Here is a 13,047-nt window from a genome sequence, read left to right as displayed (position 1 = left end):
AAGATGGGAGAAAAGATGTAAACATTTCTCATTACAAATCTCCGTAAGAAAATTGTTTTTGTTCCTGTGAAATTTTATGAGTGAAAAGGGATAATTGTTCAATGAAGATATCTTGGATATATTCCCTTTCATCGATTTCAATTGTATTTCTTTCACAGGTATGTGTATTTTTATTAAAAATCATCAAAAATTGACGGAAGCAATAACTTGGGACAGACTATAGTCACGAAATGATAAAAAAAAATTCATAATTTTATTTCGTAATTTCAAAATTATTCTTTTTATAAGTGTAAACACTTAAAAGTTTTGTTGAGTGTACACATCCTCTCATTTAAAAAAAAATCCTCTGGTCCAATGATACAGATGTCATTTGACTTAATTTTATTCGATTTCCATATCTTTTCACTAAGCCAAGATTCTATCAGAAATCTATAAAAAAAAAAAATACGAGCCCCTCCTCGAATCGTGATCCTTTAATGACCCCAAAATATTACTGCATGCATATGATTGAATGCTTCAAAATCTATTCCGTGTCTTTATAATCATATATATATAATATATTTTTGTTTTGTGCAAAAAATTTAACTTTTATGTGGCACTTTTTTGCTCCTGTATATAAGCTTGTCTCCACAATGATTTCACACGTTGTATCTTTAGTTCAGTAAGAAAATGTGTTTAAAGTTGTTTTTTATCTGAGCCTTCCTGACCCACATTTTTTCAATTACTGTGGAATCATTAAAATTCGATGGGGGCCAATTTTCGTAGATTGCTGAAATTTTATATGTTCGTGGGGACGTTATTTCATGTATTTTCTTATACCTACAAAAGGAAATAGACTTTTTAAACACTTATTTATTAATTCGTAGAGGATGTTAGATCTAATTCGTGGTTAAGAAGTACCTAGGAATTTCATGGAAATTGAGCAACCACGAAATCTAATAATTCCACAGTAAAATCCAACAATTCTTTCGTAGATTTGTCAGACTGGTCTTCAATACAGTTTACTTCGATTTTTTTTAAAAAAATTTTTAACTGAACAAAGTCAATTGGGGTTTTTTTTTTTTTGGTTGTAAAATTATTTACAATGCTTAAATACAATAAAATCTAATGATCAACCAAAATTTGCAAGTAAAATGTAGAGGTATAACCAATATACAGAGCTCGCAACTCAACTGATGGGCATCATTTAACTAAATACTAATTGCAACTACACTAATATAATTGAGAGAAAAAATTCTATTGAGCCAATTCGTTCGATTCAAAGTTTATAAAGTGAAAGTTGTCAAAACCCAGTTTATTTTCGTATAAAGTCGGTAGCCATCATCGTACCCTCTGATTTTGTCACAGTTTAAAATCCAAATTATACCAAACAGGTGAAATTAATATTTTTACCCTTCATATTTTTACCTTATGATTTCGCCAATCAGTTTTTACAAGTATACATTTAACAAAACAAGTCTCAGAAACATCAAGGTATATACCTAAAACAAATCTCTAAAATGGCTGTCAATTATAAACATTTATCTTTAGATTGTTAAGAACGAATGAAGTAGCTGACAGCTTGTAAATGTCTCCGACGGATGGTACCAGTATGTAAATTCAACATGCTTTCCCATTGCTATCATTAAAAAAGCCTTTAAAATGTGTTAGTCATTTAAAGAATGATATTATGCACAAAATGATTATATCTTTTAATAAATTATTCGCTGCAGCGAGTGGCAAACATTTCAGACATTAAGTAGGAAAATACAAGTAAGAACTCTTAAGCAACCATTTTGATATAAAAAAAAAAGTAATACAGTAAAACTCGGTTATACCGAAGTCCTAGGGAGCAGTCAATTTATTTTGTTCTATCCATAATTCGTTCTGTTTAACAAATTTGTAAAAAGCAATACAATAGAGAAATCGATTTATTCAAGCTTTCTTCCATAAGACTATAATTTAAGCTCATTGAGACAAACATTAAACATATATTCTTTTAAAAACCTATATCATTGAAATGTAAACTATTGGTATAAAGAAATTCGTCAAAAATGTTTAAAATTTTGTTATTTTTCAGCCTTCCTTTTGTTAAGTTTTGGGAGAACCAAGAACCAATTTTTAAAGAAGTATATTAATCATTTTCATATTTTAATATGATTTATAACCACGGAATAAATTAAGAACTATGTGCGGGATAAAGTGTTTTATGTCCCAAAATTCAAAGTTATGAATATAGCTTTAGAAATTTGCTGTAAGATAGGTTATTATCTGTCTAGTTCAGGTTTATAAAGATTAATTCTCTAATCAAAGTCATATGATTTGTAAATAATGAGCAAATTTCACAAAAAGTACGTACATTAGCCCAAAATGGGGGGGGGGGGGGTCCAATCAGTTTTTGAAAAGGGAACATACAGTCATACTCCAAAACGATTTTTAATTTGATATGCAAAATAATATGAACAATAATATATGTAAAATGGTTTTGGAACAAAACTGCGCTCAATACCTCATACTCTTGAATTTGAATTTACTGGTAGATTTCATGCTTTTGAGAAGAATGGTCCATGTACCTAACGTCATAGAAGCACGAGGGATGTTCGATGTTGAAAAACGTTTAGATTTTTGTAACTAGTATCTTCAGTTTTATGTATTATCAAAATATCTTTATGATATGGTGTTTTTTCTTCAAAATAAAACACCGGGGGGGGGGGGCAGAAGTTAGACCTAATCGCAAAAAGTTCTTTGTTAATAAAGATAACCAATATGGAATCAAGCAAGAGCTATATTTCCATATTATATGAAGTTAGTAGTTGTTCTTTGAAATTCCTTGATAAAAATATACAGGAAAGGAAGAGACAAATGTCCAAACGGACACTTCCCCTCTAAACTTAATGAATCGGTACCGAAGGAAATTTCAGGTGATGCTTCGTGTTCTGTTCATGACCTTTTAATTCATACATGTACATCTTGATAAGCTTTTTCCGTCAAATATTTATTTGTTTCTGTAACTGTTTTTACAAAGGTAATGAGATCAAATAAATTATACCTCTTATGTTTTATTAATGCTCCTCCGTGATTGTGATGTCCTTATTAATCGCTCACAAACATGTGGTTCCGGTACAAATAGAACAGTCCGGAAGCAGAAAATGCTTGTTCGAAAGTAAGATGTACCCCTGTACATTAAGAGATCCTCATCCGCAATAGGGGTCACAAGTGAAATCCCTCTTGTCTTCTAGTCGTTTGGAAAATGTCTGCTTCCGAAGTCGAAGGCTGTGTAACAGCGGTGAAATAATGCGAAATCTGATCATGACGTAACTTCGTGCGGGAGGGAATCGTTTCTTCGGCTCTACGAGAGTAACCATGAACTGCTAAACCACTGGAAACGAGACCGTAAACAGCATTTTGCATGATTCGCAAGATATTAATTATCTGTATGATTATCCTTACATTAATTAGGTGGTATGGGACATCTCCATATTGTGACGTACTTCATATCAAAATTAACAATAAAATTAAGTTTAATTTTGTAAATACATGAATTTTTTTTCCAAGAATTATCACATAACGCAATAGGTTATGTCATTCTCTAGGAATCAGTAGGGCACGAGATCGAATCCTACAAGGGCTTTTATAATTTTTTAACCCCCCCCCCCCCCAAAAAAAAAAGAAAACTGAACCATATTTTTGGTCAAGTAAAATTTTAAAATTCTTACCCGGTGAAAGTAATTTTACCATATTAATATCAATTTTCGTAATCAAGAAGAAGTTAAAAATGTAAAATTGTTAACGGACGACTGACGACGAAGACCAATAGCAATCGTCACCTGAGTGACTCAGGTAACTCAAAGAGAAAAATAAGCTAGTTAATCACGAAATTATAAACTTAATATATTTCAAGATAAGTCAAATTTTCAAAATAATTTTTATATTTTTAGGTGGCTTGACACATCAGTGCATTATTTGATGGATCGATAACGAATCACTCCTGAAAAATGATTTTATAAAAATGAGCCCGATTTCGGCTTTAAACATTCTTTATGATCTGTTTTTTAAATGAAAATAGAAACATTGTTTTGACTGCTAACAGGCTATATAAGAGATTTTAAAAAATTGGCATCAGTTGATGCACATCACATTGATGATCTTCAATAAATTCATGTCAAGGACGACCACGTAAACTTTATGATTATAAAAGTCAAAAACTGTAGATATTTTAAACCTATGGATAAAATCTGAACACTAACTGTCACTCACATTAAACAACTGCTATTCAATTATATTTCAACAAGAAAATAACACGAAATAGTAAAATGCAATAAAAACAAGCATTCTGAGAGTATTGCATAAGCAATACACGTCCCCTACACGTCCCCTACCGTTTTGTGGAAATAGAGAAAACAATGCACTGTTATACGTTATGCAGAATATCGAACCCGAGCATTAAAAAAATTGGAGTATAAAAAATTGATTTTCTCGAAAATATGTCAACCAGACGCTACAAAAGTGTAAACTTGATCTGTAGTTTAACATTTTGAAGCCGTTCAGCAAATTTCCTATTATTCCTCAAACGCATAAAGAAAATGGACAAACAGACGAACGGACGGACGGACGGACAAACTAACGGACGCAAAGGAAAGCTATGGCCCCCTTCGGTGAAAACCGGTAGGGGACCAATAAGAATCGAAATTAAACTGGTCTCGAATAAAACCTTGTAAACTTGGAATATATGACAGTTTGCAAAATGTCCAGGTTGTTTAGCTTAGCACTGAAATGTTTTTTTTTAATTTACTGATATTATAAAGCATGTCAATTACTCAGAATAAAATATTTTTTTTAGTGTTTTATATGACTGTTTGTTATTCTTTAAATATTATTCATCGATTTAAAAGATAAAACGAATAACATTTTTATTTCTCAGAAATATTTCTAATTGAATTCAATTTCTTCATCAGACCATCTTTGCATACATTGTATTCTACATCAATTAAGACTAAGCTTTTGCCAAGCTTTTGAATACAATGTTTGCAGTCTTAACATTATTTCCCATTTCAATGGGAAAAAAACACCATAAAAATACTGAAAGCCAGTATTGGTCTATGTTTTGTGAAATCATATTTCAAATTGATTCTTTATCGATCCGTCAAATAAAATTTCGAGGGTCGAGGAATTTTAAATTCTTTCCTCACGAAAGTTACTAAATGAAATGACAACTGTAATTTTTCAATCATTTACAAATAATTTTGTTTAAACAATCTATCAATAACTGTTCAATGAAAACAGTTATGATAAAAGAGAGTATGTATATTCTGGAAATTTTTGACAAAAACTACTTGGTAGGAGCCAACTTTAATTCTGTTTGCTGATTTGTCCAAACTAGATACATTGCGATACATTTTAATCATATTGAAAATAAAATCATGACAAAATATATTTATTAATTTAGCTATAAAGTCCTATGAGGCAGGAAGCAAATATTGAAATTATTATTATTGACATTATTATTATTATTATTCTATTAGAGCTGACAGTTGATGTTGCAGTGTTAACAGGCTTCTTTCATTACAAAAAATAAAATAAACGCATGTTTTCATGAGCATTAAACCAAAACAAATACAAGGAAAGGTAAGATCTATCACTATTAACCTTCCAATGCTTGTGGTCCCTTTTATGATCACATTTCGGTGTACCGGTATAGATATCCTTAAGTCATCATAATGCATTTTCAAACTTACAAAACACTAAAGACACAAACACTGAGATTTACAAACTATTCTAAGACACTTAAAGGCATCACAATCACTCACACACTAGGATGAAACAAATTTTAACTCTCACTGAATTCATAGACTGCGACACTTCCCTTTGAACTGCCGACAAATAATCTGTTTGTGGTATCTTGGAATTTAAGGCACGTTATATCTGTCATTCCTTCCATAATTTGTAAAAGTTTGCCATCCCTAGACAAGATATTGATATTGTGACTGGCAATACCAAATACGAATATATTTCCTTTACTGTCTGTGGTTAGTCTGTACGGGTTCTTTAGTTTTTCGTGGTTGTAAGTAAACAACACATTTCCCCTTAAATCAAGTTTTCGGACAATGTTTTCAGAAAAAGTACTACAAATCACGTTATTTTCATTATCTATTGCTATATCAATCATACTTTCAAGGCCAGATAAAAGTGTGTTGCGTTTTGTATTAAGAAAACCATCAGTTATAATGTCAACAGATTTATCTGAACCAATGACAATTGTGTTTCCAGATGCAGCTATCCCGTAACAGCCACAACCAACAGAAACAGTTGCTATCGTTTCAAATGAAGTTGAGTCAAACTTCAAAATCGACTTTTCATAAGGAAGCGTTATAAGAATATCCATCCCGCTTGTAAATACGGCCCAAGGCAATCCAAATATTTTTGCTTCTTGTAAAACAATTCCATCTGTGTCACACATGATGCATCTTTTACCTCTATAGTCGGCTAAGAACAGATTACCATTGCTCAAAAAACTGACACCCATTATATCAGTACCTTCTATTGTAAATTCAGAAGTTTTATTCACTTTCGCGCGTGTATAATCTACATTCTCTACATTTAAAGAAACTTGATCTAACCTCTCATCTGCAGACACATTAGCAAGACAAGGCAATTCAATTATCTTTTTGACATCATCGAATAGTTTTGTTTTAATGCAAATCTCTAACTTTGTGTATTTCAATCTTTGTAGATTTTCATGAATGTTCTTCAGTTTGATGTATGATAATACTCTTTTGGTTTCTGATGCTGTCTCATTCGACAGATTCTTTAACAATATTTCTTTCCAATATTCAAGATATAGAAACCTTTGCTCGAAAGAATCCACAGACTTTTGAAGTTTAGAATTGCTTTCTTTTGATAATCTGGAGATTTCATTCAAATGTTCTTCCTCCAGTTTTTTAACGACTTGAATAATATTTGTGGTAAACTCCAATAATTCTTTTGTAAATTTGTCAACTATGTCGTCATTACGTTTCATGTTTGTTCTTTCTTCTCCAATAATGCCTTTTAATTTCGTACCGAATTTCTCCATTCCGCTCTGCAAAACTTTTATTTTTTCAGGTTCTATGAAATCCTTACCAATTTCCTCGAGTTCACAGAAACTTGTACAATTGCTATGCTCTTTGGTCACACAAACAGGGCAGCATGGGAGGAAATGTTTTCTACAAAATAGTTCAAATTTACGACCACCGTGGGCCTCGCATATTTCAAGCGTATCTGGAATTTGAGAAATACCTGACCATTCGGTGATAGAAATCGCTACATGCTGGCGAGAAGGTCGAGCTTTTTTGTGACACTTTGTACACTCTTGACAAAGCGCCTCGGAACAATCCTTGCACCAGCTATATGCCTTCAACTCTTCTCCGTCTTCTTGGCATGGTTTGCACAAAATAACCGGAACACCTACTACAGATGTAAGGAACTTGTTTACTGGAAATTTCGTTGCCCATTCGTCCACAGAATACTGACCTATTTCCCTTGGTGCTGGAATAAAGACGCAACACAGAGGACACGGAAATCCGAGGGGCGTGTCACAGTCTCCACATGACGATTTAATGTGGGTTGACAGACACGTTTGACAGAAGGAGTGTGAACAATGTAAACTCACTGGTGATTTATATTGTTCTAAGCAAATCGAACATAAGGATACCTCAGGGGTAAAATCCCGTTCTTGTGTCTCTGATGTTGCCATGATAATCAAAACGAAAGTGCATTTCAAAGAATTAAATCAATTTCAATTTGTTTCTTTACATCCCGAACCCGATCAAATTTTTCAAGCTGACGATTCTTTGCAGATATTTAATGAAAATCTAAAACCAATTCTTCAAACTGTGTTCTCTTTCTGGACAAAGGTGTTTTGGCATAAACATAATAAAAATGAAAATTATTCAATTCATACAAGAAATATCGAACCAATACCTTATCAACCTTATTTTTTGTAGTAAAGACAGTCTCTATTTTTCTCTGGCCTTTTTTTTTTTTAGTTTTATTCGATTTTTCCATATTTTCTCACTGAGCCAAAAACATCAGAAATCTATGCAAAATAGGAGCCTCTCCTCAAATCGTGTTCCTTTTGTGACCCCGAAATGTTACTGAATGACAAAATGCTTTAAACTCTATGCCATTTTTTGGAAATCAAACATTCTAATTATCAAATAAAAAATCCTTCTGTTGTTTGTTTTATGATAAAATTTGAACTCTTCATGTGGTATCTTTTTAACGGGTTCATGTTTGTACAAACTTGTCTCTACAATAATTTCACACGATGTATCGTTTCAGTTTTGTACGAAAAGGTGTTAAAAGATTTTTTTATCTAATCCTTCCGGACCCATATTTTTTCTGTATAAAATCCAAAAATTCTATCGTAGATTTGTCAGTCTATTTTCGATTTCTTTTTAATTGTTTGCATTCCTAAATTACGATATTAAATATCAACCTAAATTTGCAAATTAATTGTAGAGTTACAACCGATATACAGAGCTCACAAATCAACAGACGTGTATTATTTACTATATACTACTATATATAACTGTACCGGTTAATCGAAATTTTACTCCATGGAGCCAATACGTTCGCTTCAAAGTTTGTAAACTGAAAGTTGTCAAACCTAGTTTAATTTCGAATGAATTCGTTTGACATAACGTATCGTCTAAATTTGCCACAATTTCAAATCCAAATTATCCCAAACGGATAAAATTAGTATATTTCCCCTTTATGTTTTTACCTCTTGATTCCGCCAATCACTTATGACGAGTTTGCATGTAATTGTACAGAACTAGTTTTAGAAACATCAGGATACCTCATACAGATCAAAAAAATATATGTCAATAATGAAAATAAATTTGTAAACGAATTAATCTATTTAAACTAATATGCATGATTAGTTAAAAGAATATCGATGTCATACACTTTGCTTTATTGTAATTTATAACCACAAATAATATAAATAGCTGTTATATAATATTAAACAAAAGTACACCATTCAGTTCTTTTTAGTACTTTGATTTTTTTAGTCATCAAGCATGAATTCTGGATTTCCCCCAATATGAATTCTGTCCTGGTTTCCAATGGGAAGATTTCAAAATCACAATTGTGAATGTGATCCATGAACCTAGATCCGCATTGTAATTTGCTATGTAAATCCGTTAATATGTGTTCACAATTTTTTAAAATTACTTCATAATCGTAGATGTTTATATCTTTTGCACTGATTATAAAATCAGTTTGCAGAGATTACCCCCCCCCCCTTCCAAATAATGCACGTTTCCATCTTAATAAATCATACACCAGTGAGAATTATAAAATTAAGGATGTATATTAATTTTAAGTTTATTGTCTTATCACAATAAATAAATAAAAAGTTTCCGTTTTTTACTGAGTTCTCAATCTGTAGTGTATAAACTATTTTTGACAATTTAGATAAATAAATCATTATGATGTTTTTAATCAAAACATTTATAATCATAATATAAGTACTTCATTTTAAATTAAATCATTAAATGTAGATCGAAAGAAGCAGCTGACGCTTGTAAATGTCTACGACTGATGGTTTGTAAAACTAACATTTTGTCCCCTTTTGCTATGATTAAGAAATTTACTATGCCTGATTATGAATATTGTACTATGTACTTGTAACAGAAGAAATCATTAGTAGTATAAGAAAGCTATTTTAGCATCCAGCCACTTTTGTAATCTTCCTCTTCTTTATTAAGTTTTGTGGGAACCGTTTTCCCATTTTCACATTTTAATGTTTTATAATCACGGAAATCACAAATTTGTTCATAAAGATAACCATTATAGAACCAAGCCATAGCTGTAATTCAATATCGGGTATTATATATAAAATTTACTAGCTTTTTTTTTTACAATTCATTAACAAACAAATCTACACAGGACAAACAGATCAAGCAGAACCTTTTTCATTCAAGCTAAATGAATTAGTACAGATGATGCTTAGTGTTCTTGATCTTTCATTTTATACATGTACAAATTAGTAAGCTTTTCCCATCATTTATATATTTTTCTGTAAATGTATTAACAAAGGTAAATGTAATGAGATCAAATATACGTCTTAGATTTTATTAATGCTCCGCCGTGATTGTGATGTCCTTATTAATCGCTCATAAACATGTGGTTCCGGTACAAATAGAACAGTCCGGAACCAGAAAATGCTAGTCCGGAAGTCAGATGTACCCCCGTACATTAAGAGATCCTCATCCGGACCAGGGGTCGCAATATGAAAATCCCACTTGTCTCCAAGTCGTTTGGAAAACGTCTGCTCCCCAAGTCGAGAGCTGTGTAACAGCGGTGAAATAATGCGAAATCTGACGTAACTTCGTGCGGGAGGAAATCGTTTCTTCCGCTCTACGAGAGTAATCATGAACTGCTAAACCACTGCAAACGCGATCGTAAACGGCATAAAATGCACACAGTCGTGTTTACACGTGATAAGGTAATGAATGGCTGGAGCGACAGAACCGTTGGGCATTTTCTTCGAAATAGTCAGTTTGTAATTTCCTCTTTTTGGTAAGCACGCTATGGCAACGATAAACCTTGAGTCAGTTTGGACGCTATTGGCCACCTCGTCTACTTCTTCTGAAGACTACAGTCTGGGAACTTATCTTAATCGCCTCCAAAGATATTTCAATTGAGTTGTAACTGCAGAAGCCGAAATACTGCGTATTTTTTCATATTTCTACAAATTAAAGATGAGAACTGCAAGCAATGAGTGAAATGAATATTCATGGATAGATCATTACGTGTCAATAATATGTCACTTATTATTTGTTAATTTATCTATCATGTAAATGAGTTTACCGGGTCGCAGTCAGGAAAAATCTAAAACATGACATATCTTTTTACTTATATAATTTTAAATCATCATTATACGAAATCTGATACATAAATATACAGCCATGCATTTGAGAAATGTTATACATTGACTTACACTTAACTAACCAAATCAATCGTCGCTTGATTACAGTAAATTTACAAATGTTATATTGATTTCTTGTATCTTTTTGACAAAGCAGACTTAATTCATGTACTTAAGATAGTTAACATGTCATAATATAGGTATGTTCGGATCAATTGATATTTTTTCTTGTGTCGACGCGTGAATAAAGAAAAATTTGCACAAGTGAACAACATTTTGCATGATTCGCAAGATATGAGTTGTCTGTATGATTATCCTTACATTAATTAGGTGGTATGGGACATCTCCATATTGTGACGTACTTCATATCAAAATAAACAATAAAATCAAGTATAATTTTGTAAATACATGATTTTTTTCCAAGAATCATCCCAAAACGCAATAGGTTAGGTCATTCTCTAGGAATCAGTAGGGCACGAGTTCGAATCCTACAAGAGCTTTTATAATTTTTAACCCCCCCCCCCCCCCAAAAAAAAAAAAGAACACTGAACCATATTTTTGGTCAAGTAAAATTTTAAAATTCTAACCCAGTGAAAGTACTAGTAATTTTATCATAATGTACATTTATCCACATTAATATCGATAGATGTCCCGTACTACCTTAAAAGAAGTTTATAAAAAAAATAACAGTTTACGTTAAAACGTTTATACAGTTTACAGTAAATGCTTATTTTAAACAAGCTTTAAAAAACAATGAAACAAGCTTTTAAATTTTTATTTTACATATCGACTAAATTGTTGACACATAATTTTGTAGAAGTAAACAAAATAGTTAGGGGATATGAACTGTTTGTCATTATACATACAATACCGGTAATAACAATTATGAATAAATCGTATGATAAACAATTGTTTGTAGTAATAAGAATCTTACTTATAAATTGTAAAAATTTACAATACATGTAAAAATTAACGACCTCCGATCCTCAGCCATGTTCGAGAACTCTAAATTATCTGGATTTTTTTATATTCTTACCATAAATCTGCATTTTATATAATAACATAAAGTTAATTATTCTCCTTGTATTAACACTACGACGAGTGTATCAACGAAATGCATGGTTTGGTGGGTCTATGGAGATTTAGAAACCGATATGCCATTATATGATATAGACGTCGTGAGAGTTGTTTATTTCTTTGAAATATATGTACCATCTTCTCTAACCAAGGTTTTACGATCTATTCCGCTCCTCCACAACCCTTGGCGCAGATGGTACATGTACTAACATGCAAAGATTGTATCCATGCATATAGACACTGTAACTATGCATCCTTGGCCTTTTTGCATATTTGACTCCGCCCATGAGGCCCCAGGTTACTTAGGTCATAAACTTTCCAATTTCGATTTCTCTTATTCTAAAGATTCTTCAAACTAAAAATGGTTACAATTGGCCATCTGTTAATGAAGAAAAAGTTTAAAATGTGAAATTGTTAACGGACGACTGACGAGGATGGACGAAGACCAATAGCAAAACGTCACCTCTGTGACTCAGGTGACTCAAAGAAAAAATAAGCCAGTTAACCATGAAATTATAAATGAATATTTCAAGATAAGTCGAATTTAAATTTTAAGGTGGCTCGACACACCAGTAAATTATTTGATGGATCGATAAGGAATTACTCTTGAAATAGGATTTTTCAAAATTGAGACCAGTGAAAATTTTGGGTGAAGATAAACCCGTACGACTTTTTTTTCATTTACTGATCTTATAATGCATATCAATTACTCAGAACTTTATTCGATATTCTCTCCTCACAAGACATCTTTTATCTTAGTTGATAAATGAAATGACATCTGCAATGTATTAATAATTTACAAACATTTTTGCTTATACAATTTATAAAAAACGGGAAAATGGAATTTTTATGAAGACCATTATAATTAAAGGTAGCATGCATATTTTGGAGATACTTATAAGAAAAATGATTTGTCAAGACATAAGTTTTGAAGCTTTTTAATTATGCCAGATGCCATTATATTAAAAATTAATACAGTATTAAATAAAAGAATTTAACCAAAACACAGCTTGGTTAGAACTGAACCCACTTAAACTCTGTTTGCTGATTTGTCCAAACTAGATACATTGAGATAC

The sequence above is a fragment of the Magallana gigas genome, chromosome 8 (assembly GCF_963853765.1).
Source record: "Magallana gigas chromosome 8, xbMagGiga1.1, whole genome shotgun sequence".
NCBI lineage: Eukaryota > Metazoa > Mollusca > Bivalvia > Ostreida > Ostreidae > Magallana > Magallana gigas.
The sequence above is the reverse complement of the archived record's forward strand: the minus strand, read 5'-3'. Positions refer to the sequence as shown.